Source organism: Typopeltis vanoorti, chromosome 24 (assembly GCF_054136105.1).
Source record: "Typopeltis vanoorti isolate ZY-2024b chromosome 24, IOZ_Tvanoo_1.0, whole genome shotgun sequence".
NCBI lineage: Eukaryota > Metazoa > Arthropoda > Arachnida > Uropygi > Thelyphonidae > Typopeltis > Typopeltis vanoorti.
Window position 1 is genome coordinate 71,051,266 of NC_143572.1, and position 16,800 is coordinate 71,068,065.

A 16,800-nucleotide genomic window follows, 5' to 3' on the forward strand; every position below is an offset into this window, starting at 1 on the left:
GACTGGAATCGAAGTTATATTGCACTGAACACCAACACTTTTATTTGCTACTTGTTTTGTTCACATAATTATAGTTTTTAATAACACTTTAATATAAGAGATCCTTTCATACTTTCTTCACTTAATAATGCATCACTATGCAAGATCGATGTCACCATCGAATTTTTTTAATTATTTATATAAATTATTTTATATAAATACAATTATTTTATAAAATCATCAAAATCCGAATCTTAAAAATAACCTATTTTTTAAATAAAAAAGCTATACATATTTTTTTAAGGGTGGGAGGAGCACTCTTTTTTGTATGGTGTTAAAGAGATGAAAAATGAGGGTGAAAATGGGCCAAAGGGAGGTGATATTGCATATTTAATACATAACAGCGTCATCGATGTAAGCAAGAAACCCATGAGTAGATGATATTGTCGTATAGCTTCAGTTTTACTATTACTCTTATAATTATAGAATCTAAGCTATTCATGTGGAATTTAAAATCATTTAGGTCTTTATTGTTCCAGTTATTCATAGGTAACATTTAGATTTGCTGCCTTCTTTGACTGAGTTTGTCCAGTGTTACTGAAGAATAACAGAAAGGAAATTTACTACTACGCGATCGATTGATTGCGAAGGCTGCTCTAATTTCAGGATTTATGATTCAGTTTCGCCGATTTGAAAATCGTTTTTTTTTTTTTTTTTTTTTTTTAAGAAACACAATATATACATTTTTGAAGCAAAAGGGGGTCAAATATCGTAGGGGACAGGAAGAAATTAATATGTTCAAAAAAATGCTTATTTCAAATTTGTCAAACGCTTTTTCAAAGTCAATAAATGCAATATGTGTTTCTAAATTGTATTCTCTTCTTTTCTCCATTAGCAATGTTAGGCAAAAGGCTATACATCATTGTCCCTTTTCTAAATCCATTCTGTACTTCTAAAATAAAGTTTTCGGAATATTTCATTAGTTTACTATTTAAAATTCGGCTGTATATTTTGTAACAAGAATTTAGAATACTTATACCTCTATAATTTTAGGGTTATCTCTACTACCTTTTTTTAAAGTAGGAATCACAATTGCTTTTTTCCATTCCATTGGGGGGATACCAGTTGAGTAAATTTTATTTTAAAATAATAAGAGTCTTCCTTTGAATCTTGTTCCTGCGTATTTATATAGTTCTGAACCTAGCTTATCTTCTCCAGGTGATTTTTCCGTTTATTGTTTCTTTCAGACTGATTTCTAATTCTTCTTTAGTTATTTCCTTTTCTTTTTCGTTAATTGTTTGCCAGTTGTCTTTTTTTTTTAAATATTTGTTTGTCCACAATTCTGTGTAGAAATTTAGAAATTCTTCTAATTCGGTGTTTAATTTTATGTTTTTCTTAGTATCTGCATTTAAGTGTTTCAAAAACTTATACATTGGATCTTATTTTATACAAATCATGTTCTAAATTAGAAACAAATTTGTTCCATGATTCTCTATGTCTTTTTCTGACTTCACTTTTAGCTAAGGCTCTTATTCTTTTATATTGTATTTCATCTTCTAATCTTTTACTGCTTAACGATTTATAATAGGCTTTTTTTTTTTTTTTTTCATTTTGATTATTTCTTTGGTTGTATCATCCCAGATCTTCAGTTTTTTCGTTTTATTGAAGTTTTTTGTCTTTCCTAAGCTTTCATTTGCTGCTGCATTTAGTATCGTTTTTATGTTAAGCCATTCTATTTCTATTTCTTCATGTGGTTTTTCAGATAAAGACAAATGGCACAAAGGTCCCTCCACCACAGTTACTTCGCTAATGGCTCTCAAATCGCCGTTAAGGGAATAACAGCGGAGGGAAGTAATTGCATGATGAAAGGTAAAATGCCGATGAAGTATTGATCCATGAAAATTGTTAAGTTGGTCTTCGCTATTTCATACATCTACTCCATAGGGAGGATCACGAACAACCCTTCACGAATGACTAATATGAAATTGAAGAAGAACGGATAAGACACAGCTATGGTACTACACCATTAAAGATACAGCAGCTATGAATGGTGCGGTATTAACAAAAGATTGGGACTCTTAAATAAAAGCAGGCCGACAATCTTTGAATAGAAGCGCTAATTTTCTTCGAGGACAAAGGGAATTCAATGTCTGAAACTGTCATAACAACATTCACTACATATTTCCTACTTTTAACACGTTTACGAATTTAACATGGTTGAGTTTTGTTACTGAGCTGCGTTTGACCATGGGGGGGGGGGGGGACCTTAAAAGAATGAGTTTTTAGTTAGCGTGTTTTGCGGTGCTACATATGGTTTTGCTGGAGTCTAATTAGCATAGTTTTTGTGGGAAGGGGCCTTTTTTATCTCAGTGGTCTCTCTCTCGAATTGCACTATTTGTTGAGAAATATATCCTACAGACTGCAACTGTCACTGTACCTTATTCAAAAAAAGTACTTGTTTTTTCTTGCGTCCGTGTGGTTTACCACGAGTTACTATCTCCCTGACCTAAATATTTATTCGGATTTTTTTTTTTTTTTTGTCCAAATAAATTTCGTAAATTTGTTCACAAATTTCATGCTTTACAGATATTGTAAAAATCTGTAATCATCTCGGTTGTGAAGTACACAGTGAAAAGTATGAAATACTTTTGTATGATATGGGAAATTAGGAGACCAAGTTAGTTACTATAATCGGTCGTGGCAGAGGGGGAGGGATACTTAAAAGATTAAATGGTACTCAAAATCTGTTCCGTACAGGATATGATTTCAGATAATTTCCTCCTATATATATTTATTCATGTTGCTTCCATTCACGAAAATTATATCTGAAGCTGTAAGCATACATCTATCTTGGAAATCACCAAAATATTAGCTTGAATTTCCTAATTGAGGAAATCCCAAGTAACACAGGTTCGCTCTTCTAAGTCAGGAGGTCAAAACCATTACAAATCCCTATAGTTAGTCATTTCCATTATTTCAGATGTTCGGTTGACACTAATAGCCAGAATATAATGATGTGCACTTTTCTAAAATCACACAAAGAAAGTACATTAGGAATTATTTCATTCTGAAATCTCCACTCAATGAAAGTACCACATCTTTTCTTATCATTATTATCATCATCATCATCATTATCTAACATATCAGTACAAACAAGAAATGACCGCATATTTAAAAAAGATATTTCAGCTAGTTTAGATCGGTGGCAATTTTTGAAATAGTACTTTTAGTGCAATAAAATGCATGAGTATGCTTCTTAACCTAAACGCTTTTCGTTCGTAACAATTGTGTTATGAACGGTACTGAAAATATTTTTTTTTTAACATCAGCAGATTAATAGGTGGGTCCTTCCCCAACAAAAAAAAAAAAAAAAAAAAAAAAAAAAAAGAGAAAAGCTGGATTCTTATGCAAAGGTCTGGTTTTACCATTAGGCGAACTTCGGGGAGCCAGATTTTGCTACATATTTCGGGGGGGAAATTACAACCTTCGAAAAAAATTGGTAAAACCTTGATTACTGATTAAAAAACCAAAAAAATTAAATAAATCAAGCCGTTCTGCTGCTTGCTGATGATCCTACATTATTTCGCAATTTTTCCCCCGAGTTTCTCAAAATTAAAACTTTAAAAAACTTACACTCGCTCTACGATGGCTCAGAAACGACTCACTGGTCTAATAATAATATCTATAGAGCATGAAATTGCATCTACAATCAATATAGATGAATAAATTCAAAACTGCTTGAGGCTGTTCAGTGCGACTTCTGAAGGAATACAACCATTCTTTCTCAATAGCATTGAGAGTAATCTAAGCTTTTATCCTTTACCTCCAGCTGAGAACATTATTGTCTAGAATAATGTTCAAGTGTTTCCTGGCAAGAGAAGATTATTGTCTAGTGTTTGTGATGATGAAAATATAAAAATTTATTTCCAGTCGCAGTAACATTGTCAGTATTTGAATTTTTTAAGAAACAAACTGCTACTCCACTACTGAATTTGTTTATTATTATATATTTTATTTTATTAACTGGGAATAATGTCAATACACACACACAAAGAAATTGTGTGTGTGTGTGTGTGTGTGTGTGTGTGTGTGTGTGTGTGTGTGTGTGTGTGTGTGTGTGTGTGTGTGTGTGTGTGTGTGTGTGTGTGTGTGTGTGTGTGTGTGTGTTGACAAAAAGTTCTAACACCATGGAAACTGGATGGTGTTAGAACTATGTTTTTTAGTTGAAGAGTGGTGAACGAGTGAAATAAGTGAAATGAGTCTGTTGTGGGTGCCATGACTGTCAATGAGTTCACTGTGTGGATGTTGAGTAGTTGTTTAGGGCCTCCCTCGATTAGTCTAAGGACTCCTTGGAGTTGCCCGTAATAATAATGATAATAATAATAATAGTTGCAAAATAAAATACTTATTTATAAATATTAAATTCATAATATAAAAACTACAGGCCGCTGAAACATTTGTGAGGCCTCCCGCTTCCATTTGAAATACATTGTTTTTTCCTTAGAATATAAAGCTAACAGGAACTGCTGTATGTATTCCATGAAATTAATGTATGCATGTGTACCATTTCTTTGCTGGACGTATATACACCTCCAGCAAACCTGGATAGTTATTATTTTTAGTTATTAGTGATTATTTTTTTTTAATTTTAATATGAACTGATATGAAGCAAATTCCTGGATAGTACAACACCAGGGCAACTCATAGTCCACCTAGTAATGCAACACAGAGGCAACTCATAGTAAGGGTGGCGCAGGCTCCGTTCACTGTTCTTGGTATTTACCCATAATGTGACGCCCAGCTCCTAGGAGCTGTATTACTGTTTTTCATTATGAGAGAAGGTCACTAACCAGATCGATTTCAACCTTTACTGAGGTCTCATCAGTGAGTAGGTAGACCTAGATATAATACGAAGGTTTTGTAGCAGAACAATATGGGATGTAATATCACTTAATTTTAATTATCATTTTATATTATATATATATATATATATATATCTCAATTTGTTATATATATATATATATATATATATATATATAACAAATTGAGATTTTTTTGAAAATGCAACATGTTTCGTCGAGATTGACTTCATCAGGCGTTAAGAACATAGAAAGGTAATAGCTTTCTATGTTCTTAATGTCTTTTAATAGCTTTGTATGTTCTTAACGCCTGATGAAGTCAATCCCGACGAAACATGTTGCGTTTTTAAATAAATCTCAATTTGTTATAATTCTTGGATTTTTAGTCAGTTTATATTAATATATATATTATTTATTTTTTTAATGCAAATATATACGAATGTTGTATTATTTTTAGTTTATTAAAATGAGTTATTATGGAAATATCGACTTTTATTTTCAATAAACTAAAAAAAAAAAAAGCGTATGAGTTTGATTATTTGAAATAGACTTGTTCTTTTGGGTTTCATTATGATGTTGCGCCTAGGGTTTCAAAAAGTATATATATATATATATATATGGGAATAAATTTTTAACTTGGGTATATTGTATATTAGGATAACCAAGCAATTTTATATGCTTGGTTATTTTAGCTCCTAATCCCAAGTATGCAAACAATTAAGTTTGCGCCTGAAACAAAGTTCAAGTCTAAAGATGGTACAACACCAGGGCAACTCATTGTAAAGGTGGCTAAAGCTTTGATCACTATTCTTAGTATTTTCCCATAATGTAAAGCACATCTCACTAGAAGATGTATATACTGCAATGCATTATGGGTGGGGTCACTACCCATAATAGTAATGATGACATAATAGTAATGGTCACTACCCATAATAGTAATAAATACTAAGAATAGTGATCAAAGCTTTAGCCACCTTTACAATGAGTTGCCCTGGTGTTGTACCATCTTTAGACTTGAACTTTGTTTCAGGCGCAAACTTAATTGTTTGCATACTTGGGATTAGGAGCTAAAATAACCAAGCATATAAAATTGCTTGGTTATCCTAATATATATATATATATATATATATATATATATATATATATATATATATATATATATATATATATATATATATTTATATATATATATATATAAGCACTTCGTAGATTAAAATGTGATATTAACAATATATCATGTTCATCGCTCTGTAAATGCTGCTATACAAATTGCCCGCGAAAACAATGACCAAAAGCGCCATCTTACCACAGCTGTTGTATTTACTGCCATCTTCATCCACGTGGTGGTTGTCAGCTGTAGAGGGTTAGTTGCTGTTCGTGATATGTGCGCATTCGTTTTGTAAAAAAAATCTAACTTTTTCCTCTCTTACTTAGTATGTGCTGCTTGTATTGGTTATGTTTGGATCTGTATGTATGTATTTAGGAATTGTCCATTGTATGGAAACCGACGCTACCATACAATCCACGACATCCAGCAATCGCACCGACGTTGTCTGCGTATGGCGGATATATAATACCATATTCGGCTGCATTTTCCTGCCAGTGACGGAACCGTAACAGTAGCCAAAAATATGGAGTCATGATAGCGTTTGTGTGGGTGATAGCAAACACGAAAGGAATACCCAACTCATTTTTACTTCATTTCTGATATGCTGGTTTTATTTATATTCTCCTCAGTGCTGCTTGTGCTTGTTAAGTGTTATCGACATTGCATCGTGCATGGGATATATTTAGTTCCGCCGCATATGCCCTTCCAGCGCCCGCAATATTACGAAAGATACGTGAGCTTCTCTAACAGGTTTCATCTGTGGTGACATCCAGCAAAAATGCTTCTTATTTGTGTTATAGCTGTTTTCTTTATATCCTACGTAAGTTCAGTTCCTCTGGTAAAGGAATGTTTGTTTCAAAATCAGCGGGCGCAATTATTCCACTAGCGAGACGCTATCCACCTGCGCACATCGGTGCGTCATTGTGACGTCTGTGTGATGTAACATCCACTTTATCCCCCTTCCTGTGACGTCACTTCCGTTTGCGAACGAGGACGAGGCGCCTGCTAACGCATCACGACGTGCACAGTGGTCGCCCATAGACAATGTTAAAAAAAGGACAGTTGGGAAGAAAAGAGTCCCTGTTAAAAATTGGATTAATTCAAAAAATATGGATTATCCGTATTTGCGGTTGGTTGCGCTGTGACATTCCACAGAACATAACAGCGTTACCACTTATTAAACAGGATGAAAACCATAGCAGACCAACTGATGCCAAAATGTAGTCTGCAACATAAGTACTCGACCTGTGGTTGCCCTCTATCGGTAATAGCTCAGACTATTCGGGAAAAAATGCCTCAGAAGTTGTGGATAATGTAAGAAGAATGATGCTGATAAGTTGGACATAAAAGTACCTGATACAACAAACTAACAAAATAAGAAAAAAAAAAACTATTAAATGAAATCAAGAAAATAAAAAGGAAATTTATATAGGTATCTATAGATGCACAAGACAGAAATAAATGGAAACTATGGCCTCGAACCTCCAGATTGGAGTAGTCACATAACGTAACAAAATGAAAGGGTTCAAAGAAGATATAAAGATATCAGGATTATGGAATGAAGACAGTTGGAACATTAATAGTATGTGGATACTAGAAAGAAGGAGTGTCCCTGGGTTACGTACCGGGGACCACTACTCTTGAGTTTATACAGTAATGGTGTAAATTCAAGTACCATATATGCCATGATTCTACGTACAACGAATATCATAGGTATTCATGGTACTAGATTATAGGAGAGTGATGAGTCTAGGGATCTGGGACTGGTGAAAAGAGATTTGAAATTCAGAGGACATATTGCAAGATCTGTTTCAAAAAATCTGTTGAAAGACATATTGATAAGTAAAGACAGGAAGGTTATTACTCCTCTTTATAAGGCTATGGTTCGGTCACATGTTGACTAATGAATACAGATTTGGTCACATGCGTTTCTAGGGCACCGGTGGGGAGGATTCAGAGATGAGTGGCTAAACTCGTGACAGGTCTGTGTAATGTTAACTCTGAGCATTGATTGAATGTTCCTTATGAGATGTGTGGGTTGCATTGTTTAGCTCACAGACAGGGGAAAGGGATATGATAGAAACATAAGTTACTTAAGGGATTCTATGTGACTGACATAAAATAATTTTTTCAATAAATGGGAAGCAGGGGAAAAACATGGAGTCACCCTTGTAAATTGTCTGAAAAAGGTTAAGACGGTTGTGTAGACTATGTTCTTTACTTGGAGAATCGTGAAGGAGTGGTATGGATTGCCAGAGGTCGTTAGTGTCCTAACACTGAGTAAGTTTAAGGAGATGTGGTAGGTATTGTGTTAATGGATAGTTTGGTATCCATTAACAATTCTTCTGTGATGAGTATTTTGATTCAATGGGCTACCCATGCTAATAATAATAATAATAATAATTATTATTATTATTAAAAATAATTAATATATAATAATCCTCCCGGAAACTCGGGTTTCTCGTCCTGTAAACTCAGGCCGTCGAAACTATTGGGGACCACCAGATGGGGGCACTTATTAGCCATCTTCACTGTGTGCCAATTAATTAGTGATAGCTTTGGGCCAAATATCTCTTTTTTTTGGATTGGCTACCAGTGGAGATTGAACTGCCCACTCAGTCTCCAAAAGTTAGATAGGGCTTAAAAATGGCCTCGCCTACTCCTTATATGAGAACAAAAAGGCATTAGCTGATTTTTTTTAAAATATAAACCTGCTAATGCCTTTTACTCCCTTATTGGAAGTAGACGAGGCCTTTATACTCTACCTAGCATTTGGAGATTGAGTGGGTAGTTCAATCTCCACCGTTAACCAATCAGAGATAGCTGGCCCATGTCTATCACTAATTATAGCAGCCACCGATGAAGAGGCTGGCAAACAAGTGCTGCCATCTCTTGGTACCTAACCCTACCAAGATATGTCACTGGCTGAAAAAATGTGGTTACTACGGTCGATTTTCTTGAGTTTACGGGATGAAAAACCCGAGTTTTTGAGAAGAAAAATCCGCTTGCCTGTGCCAGAGATCGACTAACTCAGGAACCGGTCGAAGAAAGGCTTAGAAAAAGTTCCTAAAGTCGGTGACAAGAATTGAACTTAAGTCAAATTTCGAGTGACCAAGCGCAGAGGATGCAAGCGTCATTTCCACTGAGCTACACAGGCTGCAATAATAATTTAATAAATTAATAATAATTAATAATTATCAAAAAAAATCAGCTAACGCCTTTTTATTCCCGTATATGAGGAGTAGGTGAGGCTATTTAGCCCTATCTAAATTTTGGAGACTGAGTGGGCAATTCAATCTCAACTGGTACCAATCAGAGATAGATGGCCCAAGGCTATCACCAATTAAGTGGTACACAGTGAAGAGAGACGGCTCAAATGTGCCGCCATCTCGTGGTCGCTAACCCTAACACAATATATTTAATGTCTGAAATAATGTGGGTTCTACGGTCGAGTTTCTTGAGTTTACGGGACGAAAAACCCGAGTTTCCGGGAAAAAAAACCCGCTTGCCCGTGCCAAAGATCGATTAACTCGGGAACCGGTCGAAAAAAGGCTTAGAAAAATTTCCTTTAGTCGCCGACTAGACTCGAAACCAAATCTTCCTTCGTGCGGCCAAGCGCCGTGGTATGCAAACGCCACATCCACTGAGCTACACAGGCTCTTAATAATTCATCATGAAGGTTGTTTTCTTGATCATAAATAGTAAATAATAATATTTGGTTAACCGATCAAGTGTTGATCAATATTTTAATTAATTAACTGGACCAACTAGTTTCGTCACACTTATCTGTTGGCTTCTACAGGGCACTAACATATAGGTTTAAACACTTTCACAATTATGCGTAACTGCAAAACTGACAAGAATAAAAACTGACTAGAATAATTACAGATGAAATAGTATCGAACGTGAGTGAAACACGTATCGCGTGTACAAGATCAGCTAGCTGTTGCTGAGGAACCTTCTGTAGTTTGTATTAAAGTTCATTTCTTCCGTTTTTAAGGCTCTGATTAGGGTTTTCCATATCTCTGGCAGTATTAGGCCTTGATTTCTGTTAAGGTTCACAGTAGAACGGGCGACTGTGGCTGCTTCTTTGAACATTCTTGAATGGTAATCTTCCTCTAAGTAGGGGGAACAGCTTTTGTCCCACTCGATGACGTGGTTAGTTGTGGAGAAATGAAGAAGCAGCCACAGTCGCCCGTTCTACTGTGAACCTTAACAGAAATCAAGGCCTAATACTGCCAGAGATATGGAAAACCCTAATCAGAGCCTTAAAAACGGAAGAAATGAACTTTAATACAAACTACAGAAGGTTCCTCAGCAACAGCTAGCTGATCTTGTACACGCGATACGTGTTTCACTCACGTTCGATACTATTTCATTTGTAATTATTCTAGTCAGTTTTTATTCTTGTCAGTTTTGCAGTTACGCATAATTGTGAGAGTGTTTAAACCTATATGTTAGTGCCCTGAAGAAGCCAACAGATAAGTGTGGCGAAACTAGTTGGTCCAGTTAATTAATTAAAATATTGATCAACACTTGATCGGTTAACCAAATATTATTATTTACTCTTAATAATTATATGAATAAATAATAAATATGAAGAATCTCTAAAACAGGAGAATAATCAAAGAAACAGCCTTACTAATCTAATAAGAATGGATATAATCCAATAAACACCCAAACAAGAATTATCCGCTCTCCTACAAATAACCCCCAAACAAGAAGAAACTCACAGGACTCCTATACCATGTATTAAAAGTATCTCTGAATGTTTGGCAAAAGTTATGAAAAAATATCAACTGATTGGTATAATAATACCCACCAACAAAATCCACCACTTGTTAGCTAGCTGCTCCAAAAGACAAACTCTCACCATTGATGCTACCTGAGTATATACTTAGTATATACTCAGGTTTTATATGGATCTATGTAGTAGTATTGCGTTTTGCCGTTGGATTTTGTGGTGAGCGTTTTCGATTCCATTTTGTGCAAGGCCAGGTTTGTGAGGTTTGATAAGAAGAATGTGGTCTTGATGTTCATAGATACGTTTATTTATAGATCTACCTGTTTGTCCATAGTAAGACAAGTTACAAGAAGATCTATAAATAAACGTATCTATGAACATCAAGACCACATTCTTCTTATCAAACCTCACAAAGCTGGCCTTGCACAACATGAAATCGAAAAAGTCACCAAAAGATCCAACGGCAAAACGCAATACTACTACATAGATCCATATAAAAACATGAACGTTTATATGAAGAAATTGCTGAAACATTATTTCACAGACCTAATCTTAATCGGAACGATTGTCACTATTCCAAAAGTTTGGGAAAATGTTAACTCAATTGCATTAAATAATTTATCTGTCAGCAAATCAGCTAACGCCTTTTTATTCCCGTATATGGGAGTAGGCGAGCCCATTTAGCCCTATCTAACTTTGGAGACTGCGTGGGCAGTTCAATCTCCAATGGCACCAATCAGATAGATGACCCAAGGCTATCACTAATTAAGCGGTACACAGTGAAGAGAGACGGCTCAAATGTGCTGCCATCTCGTGGTCCCTAACCCTAACACAATATATTTAATGTCTGAAATAATGTGGGTTCTACGGTCGATTTTCTTGAGTTTACGGGACGAAAAACCCGAGTTTCCGGGAGGAAAAACCCGCTTGCCTGTGCCAGAGATCAACTAACTCGGGAACCGGTCGAAAAAAGGCTTAGAAAAATTTCCTCTAGTCACCGACTAGACTCGAAACCAAGTCTTCCTTCGTGCGGCCAAGCGCCGTGGTATGCAAACGCCACAGCCACTGAGCAACATAGGCTCTCTAATTTATCTGTTATGTTTAATAATTTAATTACTTTTAATTTCATCTCACTAGTTTTAATCCATGAACAGGTGAATGTACTAGGGTGGTCATAAAAGATCTCAGCCTAATGAAAAAACGAATTTATAATTTCAAATTATATTTATTTTTCAACATAATCTCATATAAGACTAATACATATATTCCAGCTATGCTCCAGCGCCATTATCCCATCCCTGTAGTGGTTATCAGCATGATCTGCAAAATACCCGTCAACCGCTGCAATCACCTCTTGATTCAAAGAAAAACGCTGACCAGCGAGGAAGAGTTTTAGTTTTAGTAACAGATAGAAGTCAGAGGGAGGGAGCCATATCTGGGGAATAGGATAGATGTGCCAACAATTCATAGCGCAGATCTCTTAATTTTCCCATTACCAAAACACATTTGTGGGCAGGTGCATTGTCCTGATGAAAGATGGTTTTTTTCTTCTACAAACCAGGTCTTTTCTCACGAATTTTTTCGTCCAGTCTGGTTAAAAGATCAGAATAACATTCCCCGGTTGTTGTTTTACCCTTTTCAAGGTAATTAATAAAAAAATGCTTTTAGCATCCAAAAACACCGATGGCATGCCCATTCCTGCTGATGAAACCGACTTTGTCTTCTTTGGCACTGAGCAACCAGCTTCTGTCCATTGTTTTGACTGCTTTTTGCATTCTGGTGTATAATGGTGAATTCAAATCTCACCCATAGTAATAAAATCAGCTTTATAGCTGATGATATTTTTCGCTGTTTCGAAGTTGATGCAAGGACAAAGATGCACCTTGGGGGTTAGATTTGTGTGATGTTAAGAATGGGATGGGAGATTTTTCTCTTAGAGAGCAGCGAGAACGTGAACACACATTTGTTTCTTGAAATAATTAGTGCATACAATGCAAATTGTTTAAGAGAACGTGTAACGTCTAGTCTAGTGCGATTGATCTATGACCTTCCTCGATAAGCTCTCGACTTCCTGGAAGTCTCAGATGATGATGATGAAAATAATAATAATAATAATAATAATAATAATAATAATAATAATAATAATAATAATAATACATTGAATGGGAGGTTCCTGGGCTTCCAAAGGCTCATCGCAAGAGAATCAAAATATTCACACAGTATTCGCTGTAATTCATTCTCTTGTACTCATCGAGAACAAATCACTACTAACACTAGAATTCACTTCAGTGAATCACAACTCTCCAAGAAAAATCTGTTCTTCACAAGCTATCTTTCCACACTCACTCAATTTCTAAGGATAACTTCTTATTTTTCCTCTCTTGACAAGCGATAAGTTATATTGTCTGCATCAAACCTATAGTAACTGGTCAACTGATATCCTTTTTCAGTTTCAAGGTCTCTTCAGAGTCAAATAAGAAAAACAAATGATCTGCTTGTAATTATATGACGACTATGCCATAGAAATTAATCTAAATTAGAGTTAACATACAAGTAGACAAAGTTACTAGAAGCAACTGTCTGTGTCATGTGTGTTAAATTTATCTCTGATTTGTAGCGATTCATCATCATCATCATTCCCCATGGGTCCAATGCCCGTTGATGTCTGATGTTTGTTTCGCCATTCTTTGCCATTTTCCTCTGTCCATTGTCAGGTGACTCAAATCATGTAAACTGTTCCCATACCACTCTTCGACATCTACCCACTCTTGCCTTCACCATGTTCTTCTATTTGGACTGTCAATTATACCAAGCATCAAAATTTTAATCTTTCCAGTGTTATCCTTTCAGCAGATATGCCCAAAATATTAGTTTCTAAGCCTTTTATCGACCGGTTCCCGAGTTAGTCGATCTCTTGCACGGGCAAACGGGTTTTTCGTCCCGTAAATTCAAGAAACTCGACCGTAGAACCCACATTATTTCAGACATTAAATATATTGTTAGGGTTAGGGACCACGAGATGGCGGCACATTTGAGCCGTCTCTCTTCACTGTGTACCGCTTAATTGGTGATAGCCTTGGGCCATTTATCTCTGATTGGTACCAGTGGGGATTGAACTGTCCACTCAGTCTCCAAAAGTTAGATTGGTCTAAATGGCCTCGCCTAGTCCCCGTATACGGGAATAAAAAGGCGTTAGCTGTTTTTTTTTATTATTATTATTTTCATCATCATGATCTGAGACTTCCAGGAAGTCGAGAGCTCATCGAGGAAGGTCATAGATCAATCACACTAGACTAGACGTTATACGTTCTCTTAAACTCATTTGCATTATATTCACTAATTATTTCAACAAACAAATGTGTGTTCACGTTCTCGCTGCTCTCTAAGAGAAAAATCTCCCATCCCATTCTTAACATCACACAAACCTAACCCCCAAGGTGCATCCTTGTCCTTGCATCAACTTCGAAACAACTCTCTGCATAATCTACATTCCATATCACAATATCCTCATTGTTACTCTTCTTTGCAACGTTTTCACAGCTTCTTTATCTTTCAAATGCGGAAGACCAAATCTGCGCACCGTATTAGTGGTTCGGTCGTGTTAAGGCATAGTTAAATAAGCAAAATTACTTTATTCCTACATATATGAACATTTGTTTGAATATTGACATTAGCCACTGAATTGTATTTGCAATTTTATTCACCATAACTTGATCAGTTTCTTGAAAAGATCCCACCAGTATAGCATGTCATCGAAAATCTCATCACACTCTACTAATAACCTTGCACTTACTGAGATTAAATTGATATCCATCGTTATTTATATACTGTTTAACGTTATTCCATTCATTTTGTAAGTGCTGTCTATTCCTAACACGATCAGCCAACAAATAAATATGTGTCTGCTCCTTCCGAATCTTATTAATTCGTAGATTGAAACACAATGGTCCAAAGACTGATCCCCAGGGAACAATAGTAGTCATCTTCAAGCTGGCAGATTCACACTGATTATGTATCACTTTTTGATACCTTTCTGCCAACTTCACTCATCCATCTCAAAAGTAACGAATCCCTATTCTCCAGTTTATGAGTATTCAACACCGTTTCATGCGTCATTTTATCAAACGCTTAAGCGAAATACAACGCTATCACACTTCATCTATTTCCTTTGTTCAGTTCAATCATAACATTATTATAAAATATGAGAAAATTCCTAGAACAATCCCATGTCCTCCGTTTAGAAAACGTATGCTTTTCTTTTCAAATGATATATTGTCTATTAACCCATTTCTGTATGCGATTTCTTACCAAATTCTATAAAATCTTCACTACTACTCTAGAGATAGTGATAGGTCGTTAGCTAGAAACATTGATTTTTGCAACTCCCTTCCACAAAGTAATTACCATACATTCCTTCCATTCCTTTGGGATATTGTCTGAGCTGAGACTCAAATTTTACAAATATATCAATGGCCAACTCATTATGGCTGAACATTCCTTTAGCACACGTTCTGATATCTCATCTGACCTTATTGCTGAATTGATATCCAGGTTATGCTAGAGCTCTTGACGCTTATTCTAATGCATTTATCTCTTCATCTAGTGTAGTGGTTGCAGTCTGCACTTACATATACTCGTTTCATAGATTTTAGTAAAGTCAGCTCTCATTATTTGAACAATCTAATATGTTTCTGTCACAAGGTTAACATCTTCATTCACAAAAGTAATTTTTCTACATTCATGTTTTTTTTTTTTCTTTTACTTCCAGTATAGCGAATGAGCCTCAGTTGCTCAATGGAAGTGTTGTATGCACCCAAAGCGCAATGCCGCCCAAAGGGAGGCTTAACTTCAATTCTAATCGCACTCTAGGGTAACATTTTTCTGAAGCTTTCTTTGACCAGTTCCCGAGTTAGTTGATCTCTGGCAAGCGGGTATTTTCTACCAGAAACTTAAGAAAATCGGCCGTAGAACTATTTCAGACATTAAAAATATAGTTTGGATTAGGGACAATGAGACAGCCACACTTGTCAGCCTTCTTTTTTTTTTTTAAGTTGTCTCGCAAAAAGCTCAATAAATTTTCATGAGATTTCTCTTCTATCTAGTCAAATGTTTACACAGTTTAAGTTATCCATAATAATTACTTGCTTCGTATCCATTAGGGTAAACTCACGATAGATTTCATCGTCCAGAGCAGTTGAACCACCACTGCTGTAGCAACACCCCACAACATGTATATATTTATTTATCCTGTTATACTGGAATTACTTCATACCATATTAGTTCAAAATCACTATTACTAAATGGGATATTATTGTTTTCATGATTTTTTACCCTAATTCGATTCCAGTTACATCAGACCCTGATAGCCAGGTTTCACTAATGCCAATAATCTTAGCTCAGAAATAATTTCCAACGCAACAAATCCTATCCCTTTGTTTGTGATGCTCCTATTAATAAAAAAATAAATAAATAATCAGCTAACGCCTTTTTATTCCTGTAGTAGGCGAGGCAGTTTTAGTCTTAACTTTTGGATACTGAGTGGGAAGTTCAATCTCTACTTGGAGCCAATCAGAGATAGCTGGCCCAAGGGTATCACCAATTAAGTGGCATGCAGTGAAGAGGCAGCTCAACAAGACCCCACCATCTTGTGGTCCCTAACCCTAATACAAGATATTTAATGTCTGATTTAGTGCGGATTATACGTTCGATTTCCTTGAGTTTACGGGGCGAAAAACACGAGTTTCCAGAAGAAAACACCCGCTTGCCCATGCCAGAGATCGACTAACTCAGGAACCGGTCGAAATAAAAAAGGCTTGGAATAATTTCTTCTAGTCACCGACTAGAATTGAAACCAAGTCTTCCTGCGTGCGGCCAAGTGTCGTGATGTGCAAACGCCACATACACTGAGCTACAATAACGTCATTGTCTCTTAGTTCATTGTTTCTGAATATCATTCTGGTGATTTACATTTTCCCCATCAATATCTGTTCAGTATTCAGTACATATTAATTAAAAATTCGAAAGTTAGTATATTAATAGATTCAAAAGAATTAAAATGCTGTTAGGCTCTTAACGTTTAAGTTTATTTTATTTTATTTTTTTAATCCACT